Source organism: Hyla sarda, chromosome 12 (genome assembly GCF_029499605.1).
Source record: "Hyla sarda isolate aHylSar1 chromosome 12, aHylSar1.hap1, whole genome shotgun sequence".
Classification (NCBI taxonomy): Eukaryota; Metazoa; Chordata; class Amphibia; order Anura; family Hylidae; genus Hyla; species Hyla sarda.
The window spans coordinates 28,108,362-28,126,276 of NC_079200.1; positions in this window are offsets into that span (position 1 = coordinate 28,108,362).

Below are 17,915 nucleotides of genomic sequence, written 5' to 3' on the forward strand. Positions count from 1 at the left end.
TATTATAGGAATCACAGCATTAAAGGAGAATGGCGGCGAAAAGTTTTTACCTGTCCCTGTGCCCGGGCTGCAAAAACATAAAAAAACAAACTTTAAAAGGGGCCCTAAGACATCTTATCCCCTATCCAAAGGATAGGGGATAAGATGTCTGACCGCAGGGGTCTCGCTGCTGGGGACCCCCACAATCTTGCATTCGGCACTCACCTTTTTGAGCTGCACGCCGCGCTGCCAGCTCGCAAACTGCCGGGTGCCGACCACAGGGCCAGAGTATCGTGATGTCGCGACTCCGCCCCCGTGTCATGTCACCCCCTGCTCCCGTTATGCAAGTCTATGGGAGGGGGTGTGACGGCTCCATAAACTAGCAAAGCGGGGGCGGGGGTGACATCACGCGGGGCGGAGTTGTGACGTCACAATACTCAGGCCCCGTGTGACGTCACCCCCCGCCCCTGCTATGCAAGTGACAACCCCTCCCATAGATTTGCATAGCGGGGGGTGACGTCGCGATACTCCTGCCCTGTGGTCGGCACCCGGCAGTTTGTGAGCTGGCAGCGCGGCGTGCAGGTCAAAGAGGTCGTGCGGAATGCTGGGGACCCCCGTGGTCAGACATCTTATCCCCTATCCTTTGGATAGGGGTTAAGATGTCTTAGTGCCGGAGTACCCCTTTAACTTACCTTCCTACGTTCCCCCGTTGAGGAGATGTCGGCGTCCCGTTCCTCCGCTGCTGCTCGTCTTCTTTCTTCTTAGGCTCAAAACGTTACAGTGCAGTCAGCTTATCGCTGGCCACAGTGATGTCCCAGGGGCAGGTTTGGCATTCCCTTATGAAGATATCTTTAAAGGGGTACTCCGCCCCTAGACATCTTATCCCCTATCCAAGGTATAGGTTATAGGATAAGATGTCTGATCGCGGGGGTTCCGCCGCTGGGAACCCCCACGATCTCTACGGCAGCACCCTGTGTCATCTGCTGCATGGAGCGAACTTCGCTCCGTGCCTGATGACAGGTGATACAAGGGCCGGAGTATCGTGACTCACGGCCCACCACCTCAATGCAATCGCCCGTCATCTGGCATGGAGCGAGGTTCGCTCTGTGCAGCAGATGACACGGGGTGCTGCAGGAGAGATCACGGGGTCCCCAGCGGCGGGACCCCAATCAGACATCCTATCCCCTATCCTTTGGATAGGGATAAGATGTTTATGGCCGGAGCACCCCTTTAAGTTGTTGCCCACATGGTCTCCAGACCATGCTCCAGCTATGATTAAATGCAAGACAAAAGCGAGACATGTTGCTGAATAGGATAGACCTCCATTCCAGCTTCCATTGGGGTCATGCTCTGCACTATCAGAGCCTTTGTGGGTAGTGGTGTGAGGTCAATGTAACATCGGTAACTGAATGCCTGGTTTTTATAGCCCAACATCTCCTGATGGTTTGTGTAAACACTGTTTGATGCTCTAGGCTAGGAATGTGATGTCAAGTTTCATTTGCAGTATAGAATGGGTCACTAAACTTCTTTGGATCTGGCTTTAATACTGTTAAAGCCCCTCCCACATGCCGCAGAGTGGAGCTAAGTGCATGAAAATGTGGTAATTTGCAGATTTTAGAGACACCTGCTACTTCCTCAATTTGCAGAACCTTACATCTTGTTTTTCTTGGTCTTGCAATGTCAGTGTTAAAGGGGTACTCTGCCCCTAGACATCTTATATAAAGGATAGGGGATAAGATGTCTGATCAGGGGGGGTCCCACCTCTGGGGACCCCCGTGATCTCCCTGCTGCACCCGGCATTCATTTAGAGCGCCGGGTGCAGCGCCAGAGGCTTGTAACATCATGGTCATGCCCCGCTCGTGGCGTCACCGCCACATCCCCTCAATGCAAGTCTATGGGAGGGGGTGTGACGGCCATAACACCCCCTCCCATAGACTTGCATTGAGGGTGATGTCACGAGCAGGATGTGACCGTGACGTCACGAGCCTCTGCCCCGCATTGCCAGTCATCCGGAACAGAGCGAAGTACACTCCATGCACCGGATGTCTGGGCCGCCACAGCCGAGATCGCGGGGGTCTCCAGTGGTGGGACCCCCGCGATCAGATATTTTATCCCCTATCCTTCAGATAGGGAATAAGATATCTAGGGGCAGAGTACTCCTTTAAGGAGTGTAGTACTTACTGACATGTTTTGGCCAGAAGTCTATGTTTGAAATACAGACTTTTGCCTATTAAAGTGATGATGTATAGACAATGGACTCTTGGGTTTGGCTAGTTACTACATACCAGGGGTATAGATAGTACACAAGTTCATATGCACAATGTATGAATCCTTGGAACTGACTCTGCCCAATAAAAGTAAAAAAAAGTCATGGAATCTTTCAGTTTACCTGCACAGAAATGCAAATGTTTTGGGTGGTCCATTGGGCATCACGAGCAGATGGAGAGGCACATGAATTGTAGAGGAACCTGCTGGTGAAAAGAGGTGTCCAAAGTGTGCAACCCTTACATTTTCCTTTTCGTTAAATTACATGCCTCTCAACCTATTTTTTATTTCATCTGTAACCCTGTGATCTATAGAGATGCACTTAACAAAATGTATGTGTCTATAATGAGATTTTGGAATTTCCTGTTGGTTTCAGCCTAAGAACTATAGATTTTAATTTTAACTGGGCCAACAGATTGTTTCTCAGAAATACACCTACACGTATGTATCTAAGGAAACATCAAATATTAGAGCCTCCAATACTCACTATACCTACAAATAGGAAGTTTTCTTTTTTTTGTTTTTATTTTTTTACAAAGATGAAATTTAGTTTTTTTTTTTTTTACCGCATTTGCTTGATTTGAAGACAATGGGGTAGATTTATCTAAACCTGGTTGGTGTTGGAAACGGCATCACTTTTCATCTACACAGGTTTTGATGAATGTCCCATGCAATAGGGGGAATGGGTATGAAATGGGGAAATGGAATGAAAAAGTGGGGAATGTGGTCACCCTATTGTCATGTTACTTTTGTCATGTTACTTTCTAATGTGGGAGGAACTTTATAATGAGGATTATTTTATAATCTAGCAAACACAGGTGAAAAGTTTTAATCCATTATAGGGCTACAGAGCCCTGTCTAGTGAAGCTGGAGGGAGAATGCTGAGAGTAGGCGAGTGAAGCTCTTAAAGGGGTATTTAGGGATTTTTTTTATTGACTATGCTCCCCGGGCTGTAAAGTTACTGTAGTTCATAATATGGTGTCTGTACCTGTGTGTCATGGTGGTCTCACAATTCTTATGTGATCTTTGTCCCAATGTTTATTTTTAACAGCATTCAAAATGAGTGTCCTCTCAGGTTTTCCCAGGTTGCAGTGGGGCCTGAGAAATTGCATCACTAGTTAGGTGATGTAATGTAATAAGCAGCAGAAAAAGAGAAGTGCTCATGCCGCTGTACAGAACACCGGTGAGGTCTCACTATGAGTATTGTGCGCAGTACTGGAGGCCGTATCTCCAAAAGGATATAGATCAGGGGTCTCAAACTCAAATAATCTGGGGGCCACTGGAGGTAGCACCTGGGTGAGACTGGGCCGTATGCATCCCTTACATATAATGCTCCCATCATGCGCCCCTTACATATAATGCCCCCATCATGCGCCCTCATCATCCACCAGCAACCCCCCCATTTCCCCTACCCCCGTGTGGTAGCATGAGCTGACGGATGATGGGGGTGCTACTTCTGGGGGTTCCCCACATTAGGTAGGCAGAAGGTTCCCCACATTAGGTAGGTAGTAGCAGTTTCCCCATATTAGGTAGGTAGTAGCATGTTCTCCACATTAGGTAGGTAGTAGCAGGTTCCCCACATCAGGTAGTAGCAGGTTCCCAGCATTAGGTAGGCAGCAGGTTCCCCACATTAGGTAGGTAGTAGCAGTTTCCCCACATAAGGTAGGTAGTAGCAGTTTCCCCACATTAGGTAGTAGCAGGTTCCCCGCATTAGGTAGTAGCAGGTTCCCCGCATTAGGTAGTAGCAGGTTCCCCGCATTAGGTAGGCAACAGGTTCCCCACATTAGGTAGAAGCAGGTTCCCCACATTAGGTAGTAGCAGGTTCCCCACATTAGGTAGTAGCAGGTTCCCCACATTAGGTAGTAGCAGGTTCGCCACATTAGGTAGTAGCAGGTTCCCCACATTAGGTAGTAGCAGGTTCCCCACAATAGGTAGAAGCAGGTTCCCCACATTAGGTAGTAGCAGGTTTCCCGCATTAGGTAGAAGCAGGTTCCCCACATTTGGTAGTAGCAGGTTCCCCATATTAGGTAGAAGCAGGTTCCCCACATTTGGTAGTAGCAGGTTCCCCGCATTAGGTAGAAGCAGGTTCCCCACATTTTGTAGTAGCAGGTTCTCCACATTTGGTAGTAGCAGGTTCCCCACATTTAGTAGTAGCAGGTTCCCCACATTAGGTAGCATTGTCGTCGTCCCCCCCCCCCAACTCTCACACACAGACAGACAGACACCCACACATGCACACCCACACAGAAAGACAGACACCTACACATGCACACACAGACAGACAGACAGACACCCACACATGCACACACACATAGACACACTTACCTGTCCTGCGCTGCGCGTCACATGAACAACGTCCCTCAGACTCGGGCCGGCCAACCGGAGACCGGGAGGAGGAGGGCGAGGTAAGTGAAGCCTACCAGCATTTAGCAATGCTAAATGCCTGAAGAAGTTACCTGCCCGCCGCCCGGAACTGCATGTCCCGAGCGTCGGGCAATACAAATTACACATTCCAGGTGTGGGCTACAAACTTTCGTTCCGGGTCGGGATTTTGAGACCCCTGATATAGATACTCTAGAGAGAGTTCAGAGAAGATACTAAACTAGTACATGGATTGCAGGATAAAATGTACCAGGAAAGGTTAAAGGACCTTAACATGTATAGAAGAAAGAAGAGACAGAGGGGATATGATAGAGACTTTTAAATACATAAAGGGAATCAACACGGTAAAGGAGGAGAGGAGATTTAAAAGAAGAAAAACTACCACAAGAGGACAAAGTTTTAAATTAGAGGGGCAAATGCTTAAAAGTAATATGAGAAAGTATTACTTTACTGAGAGAGTAGTGGATGCATGGAATAGCCTTCCTGCAGAAGTGGTCGCTGCAAATACAGTGAAGGAGTTTAAACATGCATGGGATAAGGCTATCCTTCATATAAGATCGGGCCAGGGACTATTGATAGGATTTAGATTATTGGGCAGACTAGATGGGCCAAATGGTTCTTATCTGCTGACACATTCTATGTTTCTATGTGTTCAAAGGGAATGTGTCTATGCTTCAATTGGTGAAGCTTCCACTGGAGGGGGGGACATAATTCTGCAGTGACCCCCCCCCCCATAGACATAAATGGAGGGGGCGTGACGTCATGTGGGGGCGTGACCATGACATCACGTCCCCGTCTTGCAAGCAGCACCCAGCACAGAATGCCGGGGGCTGCACCAAGATTGCGGGGGTTCCCAGCGGGACTCCTACGATCATACATCTTATCCCCTATCCTTTGGATAAGGGATAAGATGTATAAACCCGGAATACCCCTTTAACCAACAACAAATAAACCATAAAGAAAACCCTCTAATTCCCTAACCATCAATATGGTAAAAAGATGTACATATATATGTAATGCACTTTACTCCTTGTTTTGTTAAATATTAAATGCAAGACTATTTGGACTTTATTGTTTCTCAGAAGTCAAGGTTTAAAGGGGTGTTTCAAGCCAAAAAAAATTACTGGGCTTCAGGAATGGGCAGGAGAAAAAAAATTATGACCCCACCACTTGCTCTTAGTCCAATGCTGCCACTGCTGTAGACTACACGATGGAAGAGCCCCAGTGACGCCAGCGTACACCATGCATGGGACACACAGTTGTAATGTCCCAGTACAGGACATGGTCCTGCACTACCCTTAGACCCTGCAGGGCCTCCCCCCGTTGTTTCAAGAATGTTGTGTATACTGTTTTAATGTATAGACAGGATCCTAATGTATAGATAGAGCAGAGGACATGTGAGAGGTTTTCTCAAGGACCTGTAAGTCTGTCACATGTTATGTTATGCAGTCACATGATTTGTTGTCACATGTTCTCCCAGAGAGCACCAGCTTAAGCTATGACCTGCAGCTTGACCAATGGGCCTTAGTTCAGCCCCCCACTATATAAAGGGGTGGCCATTACAATTCACTCTCTTCTCTTATGATCTTTGCTGAGGAACAGTTGACACCAGAGATCTCAGTGCAAGTGACCAGCTACCTGGAAGGCCACAAAGCTACAGTCATTCCAGTAAGTCAAAAGTCTATGTCTGCTGTCACTACAAGTAGTCAAGTCCTGCATATAGTCAATCCTAAAGATAATTGTCTCAAGTCTTTTACAAGTATAATTGGTCCCAGCAAGCTGCAAGGTTTTCGGAGTTCCTGGCCACCTCTCTGGGAATGTGGCCTTAGCTGTGAAGATAATATCATCTGTCTTAAACTCAGTAAAGCCTCCGTTAAACCATAACTGGTTGTGGACTCTCCTTTCCTTAACTAGCCATTGGAATAGCAAAGATACCGTTCGTGTGGTTCCAGTACCAAAAACCACTCTGGCGTTATGAACACTAGGGGTTAATAACATCTTGCATCTTGGTTTTCAAGAACAGGTATCATTGTGTTTCTGAAAATTAGTCATCTATAGATCAGAACGATCAGAAGAAAAAAAGTCTTCCTTAGTAGTTGCTGGGGAACAAGAAACAAACAAACAAAAAAAAAAAGATCAACTTTTAATGATACAAGGGGTCTCTGTCCTCTCCTAAACCATCTTGTAAAATAATTTAATATCAAATCAAAGTTGACCTTTGATCTGGTCATAAATCAGCTTAGAAGATGGTTCAGATGAGAAGAGATAAAGGCTAGAGACTGAGTCATCAGGCAGCTTTCACTGCAGACATGCAGGCCGCAGATGAGAAACTAAGCAAAGTAGTTAAAGGGGTGTTCCAGGCAAAACCTTTTTTATATATATCAACTGGCTCGGGAAAGTTAAACAGATTTGTATATTACTTCTATTAAAAAATCTTAATTCTTCCAATAGTTATTAGCTTCTGAAGTTTTCTGTCTAACTGCTCAATGATGATGTCACGTCCTGGGACGTGAGTCATCAGAGAGCAGTTAGACAGAAAACAACGACTCAACTTCAGAAGCTAATAACTATTGGAAGGATTAAGATTTTTTAATAGAAGTAATTTACAAATCTGTTTAACTTTCCGGAGCCAGTTGATATATAAAAAAAAGTTTTGGCCTGGAATACCCCTTTAATAAAGCCTATGAGTAAAGCTTTTTACACCATAAGAACAATATCATTATTATAACAAATAAAAAATAAAAAACATTGCATTTAAAGTGATATCATAACAAACAAAATGTTCTATTAAGCAATAACTGATATCACTTTCATTTCATCGATTCTGGCAAGTAAACTACACGACAAGTCCTCCAGCTTTTTATGCCTCCATCACTTAGTCTGATCCAGTAATTGTAAGACGATTTCAGAAGTGATCTCACTTTTAATGGGAAGGTCTCACCTAACGCTAAAAGGAATTTGTCTCCATTGATTTTACAATTACAGTTTGCTCCATAAGAGGATCTATTGTAGGAGAAAAGAAAGTCCCTCACTTTATGCTTAACTGAATTCGGACATTATACTAAGGCACAAGTACCTGTATTGCTCCCATTGACCAATATATACAGTATATGTCACCTGGCTGTAGTTCAGTAGATGCGCTACAATCCTAAATAGGTGTAGTAGGGGAATGTAGTACATGCTGCAACCGTAATAACTCAACTGGCACACTGCTTGACTCGCAATTTTTATATAGTTGTCTACATAATAGTGCTATACAGTGCTATTGTGGTGTCCCACAGTGGAGTCATTTTTGGCTATTCTGAAGACTGTTGCCTCTTAATGGGGTATGCCACCCCTAGACATCTTATCCCCAACTTGAAGTATAGGGAATAAGGTGTCTGATCTGCTGCTGGGAACCCCAGCAATCTCCTGAAGCCACCCCGGCATTCTGAACTTTTCATTCAGAACGCTGGGGCCGTGGTCGTGATGTCACGCCACACCCCCTCTATTCATGTCTATGGGAGAAGGCATGATGGCTGCCATGCCCCTCCCATAGACATGAATGGAGGGGGCGTGTGGCATCACGAGGGGGCGTGGTGTAACATCCCAACCACGGCCACAAACCCAGCATTCTGAACAAAAAGTTCAGAATGCCGGGGTGGCGGGCAGGAGATCACGGGGGTTCCCAGCAGCAGGACCTCTGTGATCACACACCTTAAGATGTCTAGGGGAAGAGTACCCCATTAAGGTCTCCTGCTGTATCTCAGATTTTTATATCTTAAAAAGTATTATCTCATTTTCTGCATTCATTGAGCATGAACAAGTATAAAGGTCAAACTTTCTTTACCCCAAAAAACAATGTTTTTTGTACAAGAACTAGTAATATGTCACATGTAACCCCCCCCCCCCCAGCCAATTAAGGACTAAGGGTTGTCCTATCTTAACCCCAGTCCCCAGAGACAGGGGAGGGACCAAAAGCACATGTTAGTGAGACACATCTGCAGCTCTCACACCTTAAGTGGGAGTTTGCTCGAAGCTACAAAATTTCAGTACAAGGAAACATTTCTTCTACCTGTCCTGCTACAGGGGTAATACCATCACAAGTGGATGCTTTAGGGATGAGAGCAAAGCTGACAGGCCCTCTAGCAAAGGAAGGACTAGGTTTGGATATCCTCAGGGCTGGCTTGTCCAAGTGATGCACTTACAACTGGAGTCACCCTTCTGAATGTCTTCAAAGATAATGATGTTAGAAGACATACCTTGTTCACTACGTGATGCCAGGGCACCATTTTTGCGATCCATGGTCCGAAGGTGGGAGGCAGCTTCTCCTGGGCCAGACACAATGAAATAATAAACACATCGACATCAGGTTACGGATAACTGTCTTTACTGATCTTGTGCAGTTGTTATTCCATAGACAGCTAGCCTTGGTGTCAGAGTGCAGCGTACTTGCCAGCCATGTGGCCGTTCTAAAACTTGTGGTGCTTTTCACTGGATGGAATTGTAGACGGTAGATTCTGGTTGCTAGGGTCCTTCCAAGGCACTGTAAACTATTCTGCAAGGGGCATGTATCCCTCATGTGAGTGAACCTTTTAGGGTGACCAGTGGAAAGATTTATGTTAAACATACATAAATTAAACCATAACAAAATTAATTAAGGAAAAATATATTATTCTTTTAGTACAATATTCACATAATTAATAAAACAGTAGGACTCTAGTGGGCCCAACACCACGTGCTAACGGGCTGCCCGAGACAGTCCAAAACCACTTGTGCTGGGACAGCACAAATGTAAGTCAAGACCCCTGAAGTAAGCCTGTTAAAATTTGACTACAAGGTAGTACAGAGTACCTAAAGTCAAGTCTTAAGTATAGTCAGAAGTCAAGTTTAGTCTCACACCAAGTCTTAAGTGTCAAGTCTCATCCTGTAACTGCAGTGTAGTACAGTCCAGAACCACCACACATCTCTGGGCCTAGCAAGTACCATCAGGGATAGAGGATCAGTTTACTCAAATGTGTTAAATGTTGCAAATGCTGTGGCAATGACAACTTACCATTAAAGGGGTTATCCAACGAACGGAATAAAAAATAAAAAAAAACTCAGACATGGGACATTAACTTTGCATCTATTATTCTACTATGACCTTTTTATCTCTTGTACGTGGCTCTGATACAACTTTCTGCCCTCCTACTTGTTCCCTTCCCCGCACGCTGTCTTTAAACTACAGGTCCCAGCATTCTTTGCTGCTCCTCTGTGCTCACTTCCTCCTAACTGCCGTTTTCTGCCCCAGTCCCTTGGCCCAAATACTCAGAATGTTACTAAGCAACCATCCTGCTTTCATCTGCTGTACTATATAGCAATGATTCACAAAATGGGGGCCTCCATCTGTTACAAAACTACAACTCCCAGCACGCCCAAAAAGTCAAAGTCCATCTGTTCATCAGTGGCGGATCAAGGGGGGCCCCCCCAGATGGATTTCCCACGTCACATTCAGGACACCCCTGTGTCCCGAAAGTTCTTTTCGGGACACAAGGATGTCCTGGTTACCTTTCTGCGGCCCCGCATTAACTTTAAAAATGCAAGGGCCGCCGGGAGGTAGCGCACGCAAGGATGTCAGTGACGTCCTGTGCGTGCGCCCAAAGCAGCAGAGCAGCGAGGACGTGCGCATGGTAAGTTACCAGCTGCATGTCAGCTTCGGTGCTCCTACCACTGCTCCTCCGGTACCGGGACCTACTGCTATGGCCTATAGGCCATAGCAGTAGATTATGACCCCTGACCGGAGGAGCGGTGGCCGGAGCACTGAAGTGTGGCAGTACACAGACATACAGCCTCCAGCCATACACTGTATATGGCTGAAGGTTGTATGTCTGTGGGGACCACTTCCTACCTCATGTGGGGGAACTATACTGCACACCTAATGTGGGGGAACATACTGCCAGCCTAATGTGGGGGAACTACAACCTAATGTGGGGGTCCACTGCCTACCCAATGTGGGGGAACATACTACCTACCTAATGTGGGGGAACATACTGCCAGCCTAATGTGGGGGAACATACTGCCAGCCTAATTTGGGGGAACATACAGCCAGCCTAATGTGGGGAGAACTGACAACGTACTGTGGGGGGAACTATACTGCCAACCTAATGTGGGGGGAACTATACTGCCAACCTACTGTGGGGGAACTATACTGCCAACCTAATGTGGGGGGAACTATACTGCCAACCTACTGTGGGGGAACTATACTGCCAACCTTATGTGGGGGAACTATACTGCCAACCTAATGTGGGGGGAACTATACTGCCAGCCTAATATGGGGGAACAATACTGCCAGTATAATGGGGGAAACTATACTGCCAACCAAATGTGGGGGAACTATACTGCCAGCCTAATGTGGGGGAACTATACTGCCAACCTAATGTGGGGGAACTATATTGCCAACCTAATGTGGGGGGAACTATACTGCCAGCCTAATGTGGGGAAACTATACTGCCAACCTAATGTGTGGGAACTATACTGACAACCTAATGTGGGGGAACTATGCTGACAACCTAATGTGGGGGAACTATGCTGACAATCTAATGTGGGGGGAACTATGCTGACAACCTAATGTAAGGGGAACCATGCTGACAACCTAATGTGGGGGGAACTATACGGCCAACCTAATGTGGGGGAACTATACTGCCAGCCTAATATGGGAGGAACTATGCTGCCAGCCTAATGTGGGGGGAACTATGCTGACAACCTAATGTGGGAGGAACTATGCTGACAACCTAATGTGAGGGGAACTATACTGCCAGTCTAATGTGGGCGGAACTATGCTGACAACCTAATGTGGGGGGAACTATGCCGACAACCTAATGTGGGGGGAACTATGCTGACAACCTAATGTGGGGGGAACTATACTGCCAGTCTAATGTGGGGGGAACTATGCTGACAACCTAATGTGGGGGGGAACTATGCCAACAACCTAATGTGGGAGGAACTATGCTGACAACCTAATGTGGAGGGGAACTGTACTGCCAGTCTAATGTGGGGGAACTATATTGCCAACCTAATGTGGGGGGAACTATACTGCCAGCCTAATGTGGGGAAACTATACTGCCAGCCTAATGTGGGGGGAACTATGCTGACAACCTAATGTGGGAGGAACTATGCTGACAACCTAATGTGAGGGGAACTATACTGCCAGTCTAATGTGGGCGGAACTATGCTGACAACCTAATGTGGGGGGAACTATGCCGACAACCTAATGTGGGGGGAACTATGCTGACAACCTAATGTGGGGGGAACTATACTGCCAGTCTAATGTGGGGGGAACTATGCTGACAACCTAATGTGGGGGGGAACTATGCCAACAACCTAATGTGGGAGGAACTATGCTGACAACCTAATGTGGAGGGGAACTGTACTGCCAGTCTAATGTGGGGGAACTATGCTGACAACCTAATGTGGGGGGAACTATGCCGACAACCTAATGTAAGGGGAACCATGCTGACAACCTAATGTGGGGGGAACTATACGGCCAACCTAATGTGGGGGAACTATACTGCCAGCCTAATATGGGAGGAACTATGCTGCCAGCCTAATGTGGGGGGAACTATGCTGACAATCTAATGTGGGGGGAACTATGCTGACAACCTAATGTAAGGGGAACCATGCTGACAACCTAATGTGGGGGGAACTATACGGCCAACCTAATGTGGGGGAACTATACTGCCAGCCTAATATGGGAGGAACTATGCTGCCAGCCTAATGTGGGGGGAACTATGCTGCCAGCCTAATGTGGGGGGAACTATGCTGACAACCTAATGTGGGAGGAACTATGCTGACAACCTAATGTAAGGGGAACTATGCCGACAACCTAATGTAAGGGGAACCATGCTGACAACCTAATGTGGGGGGAACTATACGGCCAACCTAATGTGGGGGAACTATACTGCCAACCTAATATGGGAGGAACTATGCTGCCAGCCTAATGTGGGGGGAACTATGCTGACAATCTAATGTGGGGGGAACTATGCTGACAACCTAATGTAAGGGGAACCATGCTGACAACCTAATGTGGGGGGAACTATACGGCCAACCTAATGTGGGGGAACTATACTGCCAGCCTAATATGGGAGGAACTATGCTGCCAGCCTAATGTGGGGGGAACTATGCTGACAACCTAATGTGGGAGGAACTATGCTGACAACCTAATGTGAGGGGAACTATACTGCCAGTCTAATGTGGGCGGAACTATGCTGACAACCTAATGTGGGGGGAACTATGCCGACAACCTAATGTGGGGGGAACTATGCTGACAACCTAATGTGGGGGGAACTATACTGCCAGTCTAATGTGGGGGGAACTATGCTGACAACCTAATGTGGGGGGGAACTATGCCAACAACCTAATGTGGGAGGAACTATGCTGACAACCTAATGTGGAGGGGAACTGTACTGCCAGTCTAATGTGGGGGAACTCTGCTGACAACCTAATGTGGGGGGAACTATGCCGACAACCTAATGTGGAGGAAACTATACTGATAACCTAATGTCGGGGGGGAACTATGCTGACAACCTACTGTGGGGGGAACTATGCCGACAACCTAATGTGGGGGGGAACTATACTGCCAGCCTAATGTGGAAGGAACAATGCTGCCAACTTAATGTGGGGGGAACTATGCTGACAACCTAATGTGGGGGGAACTATGCCGACAACCTAATGTAGGGGGAACTAGCTGGCAACCTAATGTGGGGGGAACTATACTGCCAGCCTAATGTGGGGAAACTATGCTGACAACCTAATGTGGGGGGAACTATGCCGACAACCTAATGTGGAGGGAACTATGCTGACAACCTAATGTGGGGGGTAACAATGCTGTCAGCCTAATGTGGAGGGAACTATGCTGACAACCTAATGTGGGGGGAACTATGCCGACAACCTAATGTAGGGGGAACTAGCTGGCAACCTAATGTGGGGGGAACTATGCTGCCAGCCTAATGTGGGGGGAACTATGCTGACAACCTAATGCGGGGGGAACTATGCTGACAACCTAATGCGGGGGGAACTATGCTGACAACCTAATGCGGGGGGAACTATGCTGACAAACTAATGTGGGGGACCTATGCTGACAACCTAATGTGGGGGGGGGGGGAACTAGGCTGACAACCTAATGTGGGGGGAACTATGCTGACAACCTAATGTTGGGGGAACTATACTGCCAACCTAATATGGGGGGAACTATACCAACAACCTATTGTGAAGGGAACTATGCTGACAACCTAATGTGGGGGGGGGGGAACTATGCTGACAACCTAATGTGGGGGGAACTATGCTGACAACCTAATGTGGGGGGGAACTATACTGCCAGCCTAATGTGGGGGGAACTATACTGCCAACCTAATGTGGGGGGAACTATACTGCCAGCCTAATGTGGGGGGAACTATACTGCGAACCTAATGTGGGGGGGACTATGCTGACAACCTAATGTGGGGGGAACTATACTGCCAGCCTAATGTAGGGGGAACTAGCTGGCAACCTAATGTGGGGGGAACTATACTGCCAGCCTAATGTGGGGGGAACTATACTGCCAGCCTAATGTGGGGGGAACTATACTGACAACCTAATGTGGGGGGAACTATGCCGACAACCTAATGTGGGGGGGAACTATGCTGACAATCTAATGTGGGGGGAACTATGCTGACAACCTAATGTGGGGGGGGACTATACTGCCAGCTTAATGTGGAGGGAACTATGCTGACAACTTAATGTGGGGGGAACTATGCTGACAACCTAATGTGGGGGGAACTATGCCGTCAACCTAATGTAGGGGGAACTAGCTGGCAACCTAATGTGGGGGGAACTATGCTGACAGCCTAATGTGGGGGGGACTATGCTGACAACCTAATGCGGGGGGAACTATGCTGACAAACTAATGTTGGGGAACTATGCTGACAACCTAATGTGGGGGGGGGGAAACTATGCTGACAACCTAATGTGGGGGGGGGGGAACTATACTGCCAGCCTAATGTGGGGGGAACTATGCTGACAACCTAATGTGGGGGGACTATGCTGACAACCTAATGTGGGGGGAACTATACTGCCAGCCTAATGTTGGGGGAACTAGCTGGCAACCTAATGTGAGGGGGAACTATACTGCCAGCCTAATGTGGGGGGAACTATGCTGCCTACCTAATGTGGGGGGAGCTATGCTGACAACCTAATGTGGGGGGGGGGGGACTATGCTGACAACCTAATGAGGGGGGAACTATGCTAACAAACTAATGTGGGGGACCTATGCTGACAACCTAATGTGGGGGGGGGGAACTATACTGCCAGCCTAATGTGGGGAACTATACTGCCAGCCTAATGTGGGGGGAACTATACTGCGAACCTAATGTGGGGGGAACTATACTGACAATCTAATGTGGAGGGAACTATGCCGACAACCTAATGTGGGGGGGAACTATGCTGACAATCTAATGTGAGGGGAACTATGCTGACAACCTAATGTGTGGGGGGGGGGGGGGGGACTATACTGCCAGCCTAATGTGGAGGGAACTATGCTGACAACTTAATGTGGGGGGAACTATGCTGACAACCTAATGTGGGGGAACTATGCCGACAACCTAATGTAGGGGGAACTAGCTGGCAACCTAATGTGGGGGGAACTATGCTGACAGCCTAATGTGGGGGGGACTATGCTGACAACCTAATGCGGGGGGAACTATGCTGACAAACTAATGTGGGGGAACTATGCTGACAACCTAATGTGGGGGGGGGGACTATGCTGACAACCTAATGTGGGGGAACTATGCTGACAATATGGCCAATATGGCTGCTGTAACACACATAGGTTCCTAGTCACCTTTCCTAAATTCCAGAATGCTATGGATCCCTACAGTACTTCTGCAGTAGATTATGCCTTTTGCCACATAATGCACAAAGACAATATATAAAAATCATGACCGCTTTTTCTAAAAAAAAAAACAGTGCCTTATCTGTCCACTGGTTATGTGTGGTATTGCAGCTCCTCGCTTTTCATGATAACAAATTATTGTTCGTCAAAAAGGTGTAAAGGATTAAAGGGGTACTCCACTGGAAAACTTTTTTTTTTAAATCAACTGGTGCCATAAAGTTGAACAGATTTGTAAATTACTTCTATTAAAAAATCTTAATCTTTCCAGTACTTATCATCTGCTGTTATGATCCACAGGAAGTTCATTTCTTTTTGCATTTCCTTTCAGTCTGACCACAGTGCTCTCTGCTGACACCTCTGTCCATTTTAGGAACTGTCCAGAGCAGGATAGGTTTTCTATGAGGGTTTGCTCCTAGTCTGGACAGTTCCTAAAATGGACAGAGGTGTCAGCAGAGAGCACTGTGGTCCGGCAGAAAGGAAATTCAAAAATAAAATAACTTCCTGTGGCTCATAACAGCAACTAAGTACTGGAAGTATTAAGATTTTTAATAGAAGTAATTTACAAATCCTGTTTAACTTTCTGGTACCAGTTTATAAAAATATATATATATATAGGTTCCGGTGGAGTACCCCTTTAAGCAAAAACTAAGCAAAAAAAATTCCCCTTTTCTTTATAGTATACACTAAAAGACTTAAAATCTGTATACACTAAAAGACGTAAAATCTGTTAAAATCTCATTATGTTGAAAATTTTATTGTATAATAAAAAATACAATAACATTTAAACAAACCCCATTAGAGTACACAGCATTGGTATGCATCCAGGGGAGAGGGGATAAGTGTCTGGACCCCCGTGATCTCCAGAATGGGGCCCTCTAAGAGAGAGCACGTGCTGCCGATGGCACTAACTCTATTAATTCTATAGAGGCGCCAAAGATACTAAAGTATAGCATTGGGGCATCTTCAGCACTCCCATAGAAATGAATCTCTAAAAGCGGGGGCTTGTTCTGGAGATCGCAGGGGAAGGGGAGGGCTCAGGGGTTGGACCCACCCTTTTAAACCTGACTCATCTCTCCTGTGATAAGTTGTCTTTCACTGGACAACCCTTTTAACACACCAAGTCTGACTGTTAAAGGGTTACTCCGCTCCCCAGCGTCCGGAATATTGAGTTCCTTAACGCTGTGTGCGGGCTTCCGTGTTCATTCCGTGTCACATGACTGGGTGTGATGTCACGAGGGGGGGCGGGCGTGAACACGGAAGCCCCGCACACAGCATTCAGAAACTCAATGTTCCGGACGCTGGGGAGCGGAGTAACCCTTTAAGTCTGCTACATCTGTGTATAGCTGCAGACAAAGAAGTGTATAGTCCAGCTCACTCCCTCAGCCCGTCGCGCCAGGACCGGTGTGGGCAACACCGACTGGAACTGACAAGTAAAAGCAAAATGTCCAGCGCGAATATGAAGGAACTGGATGTTTATTCCAATAGCCAAAAAGACAAGGAGAACATGACAAGGTGACGCGTTTCGGTCCTAAAGCTGGACCTTAGTCATACCAATGACTAAGGTCCAGCTTTAGGACCGAAACGCGTCACCTTGTCATGTTCTCCTTGTCTTTTTGGCTATTGGAATAAACATCCAGTTCCTTCATATTCGCGCTGGACATTTTGCTTTTACTTATCTGTGTATAGCTATCCCTATATTGTGACCCTAATGTCATCCTTAGTAAATTTACTGCATTGTCTGCCTCTACTCTCTAAACTCATTCATCCCTCCCCTCTTTATGAATTTTTACGGCATCATGTAATCTGATCACTCAGTGGACTGTTTTTCTATCTGGAAAAGAGGCATTTGAGATAGCTTTTTTCAGAGTGAATGAAAGAATAGTTGATAAAACACATGCTACCCGCTTTCTTACATTCCCTTGTACTAATAATTTATACAATGTTTTTGAAGTGACCATTAAAGTTTTAATATGTTACATACATCCTTGGCAGTGATGGATTAATGGTAAAGCCTCTGAAGTGAGAACCTCACATAGAAGCTGTGATGGTGACCATACTGGTTGTTATACAGCTTTAACAATAACAGACATATTGGGGGAGATTTATCAAAACCTGTGCAGAGGAAGAGTGGTGCAGTTGCCCATAGCAACCAATCAGATTGCTTCTTTCATTTTCCACAGGCCTCTTTAGAGGCCTGTGGAAAATGAAAGAAGCGATCTGATTGGTTGCTATGGGCAACTGCACCACTCTTCCTCTGCACAGGTTTTGATAAATCTCCCCCCATTATCTCCCATTGCTCCCCATTGTAAACATACTAAAAATGTCTTCTTTTGATGTTGATTTGTGGAATGAATGACCTCAAAATGCTGAGCAGGTGTTTACTCTTCATATTTATCGGTAGAAC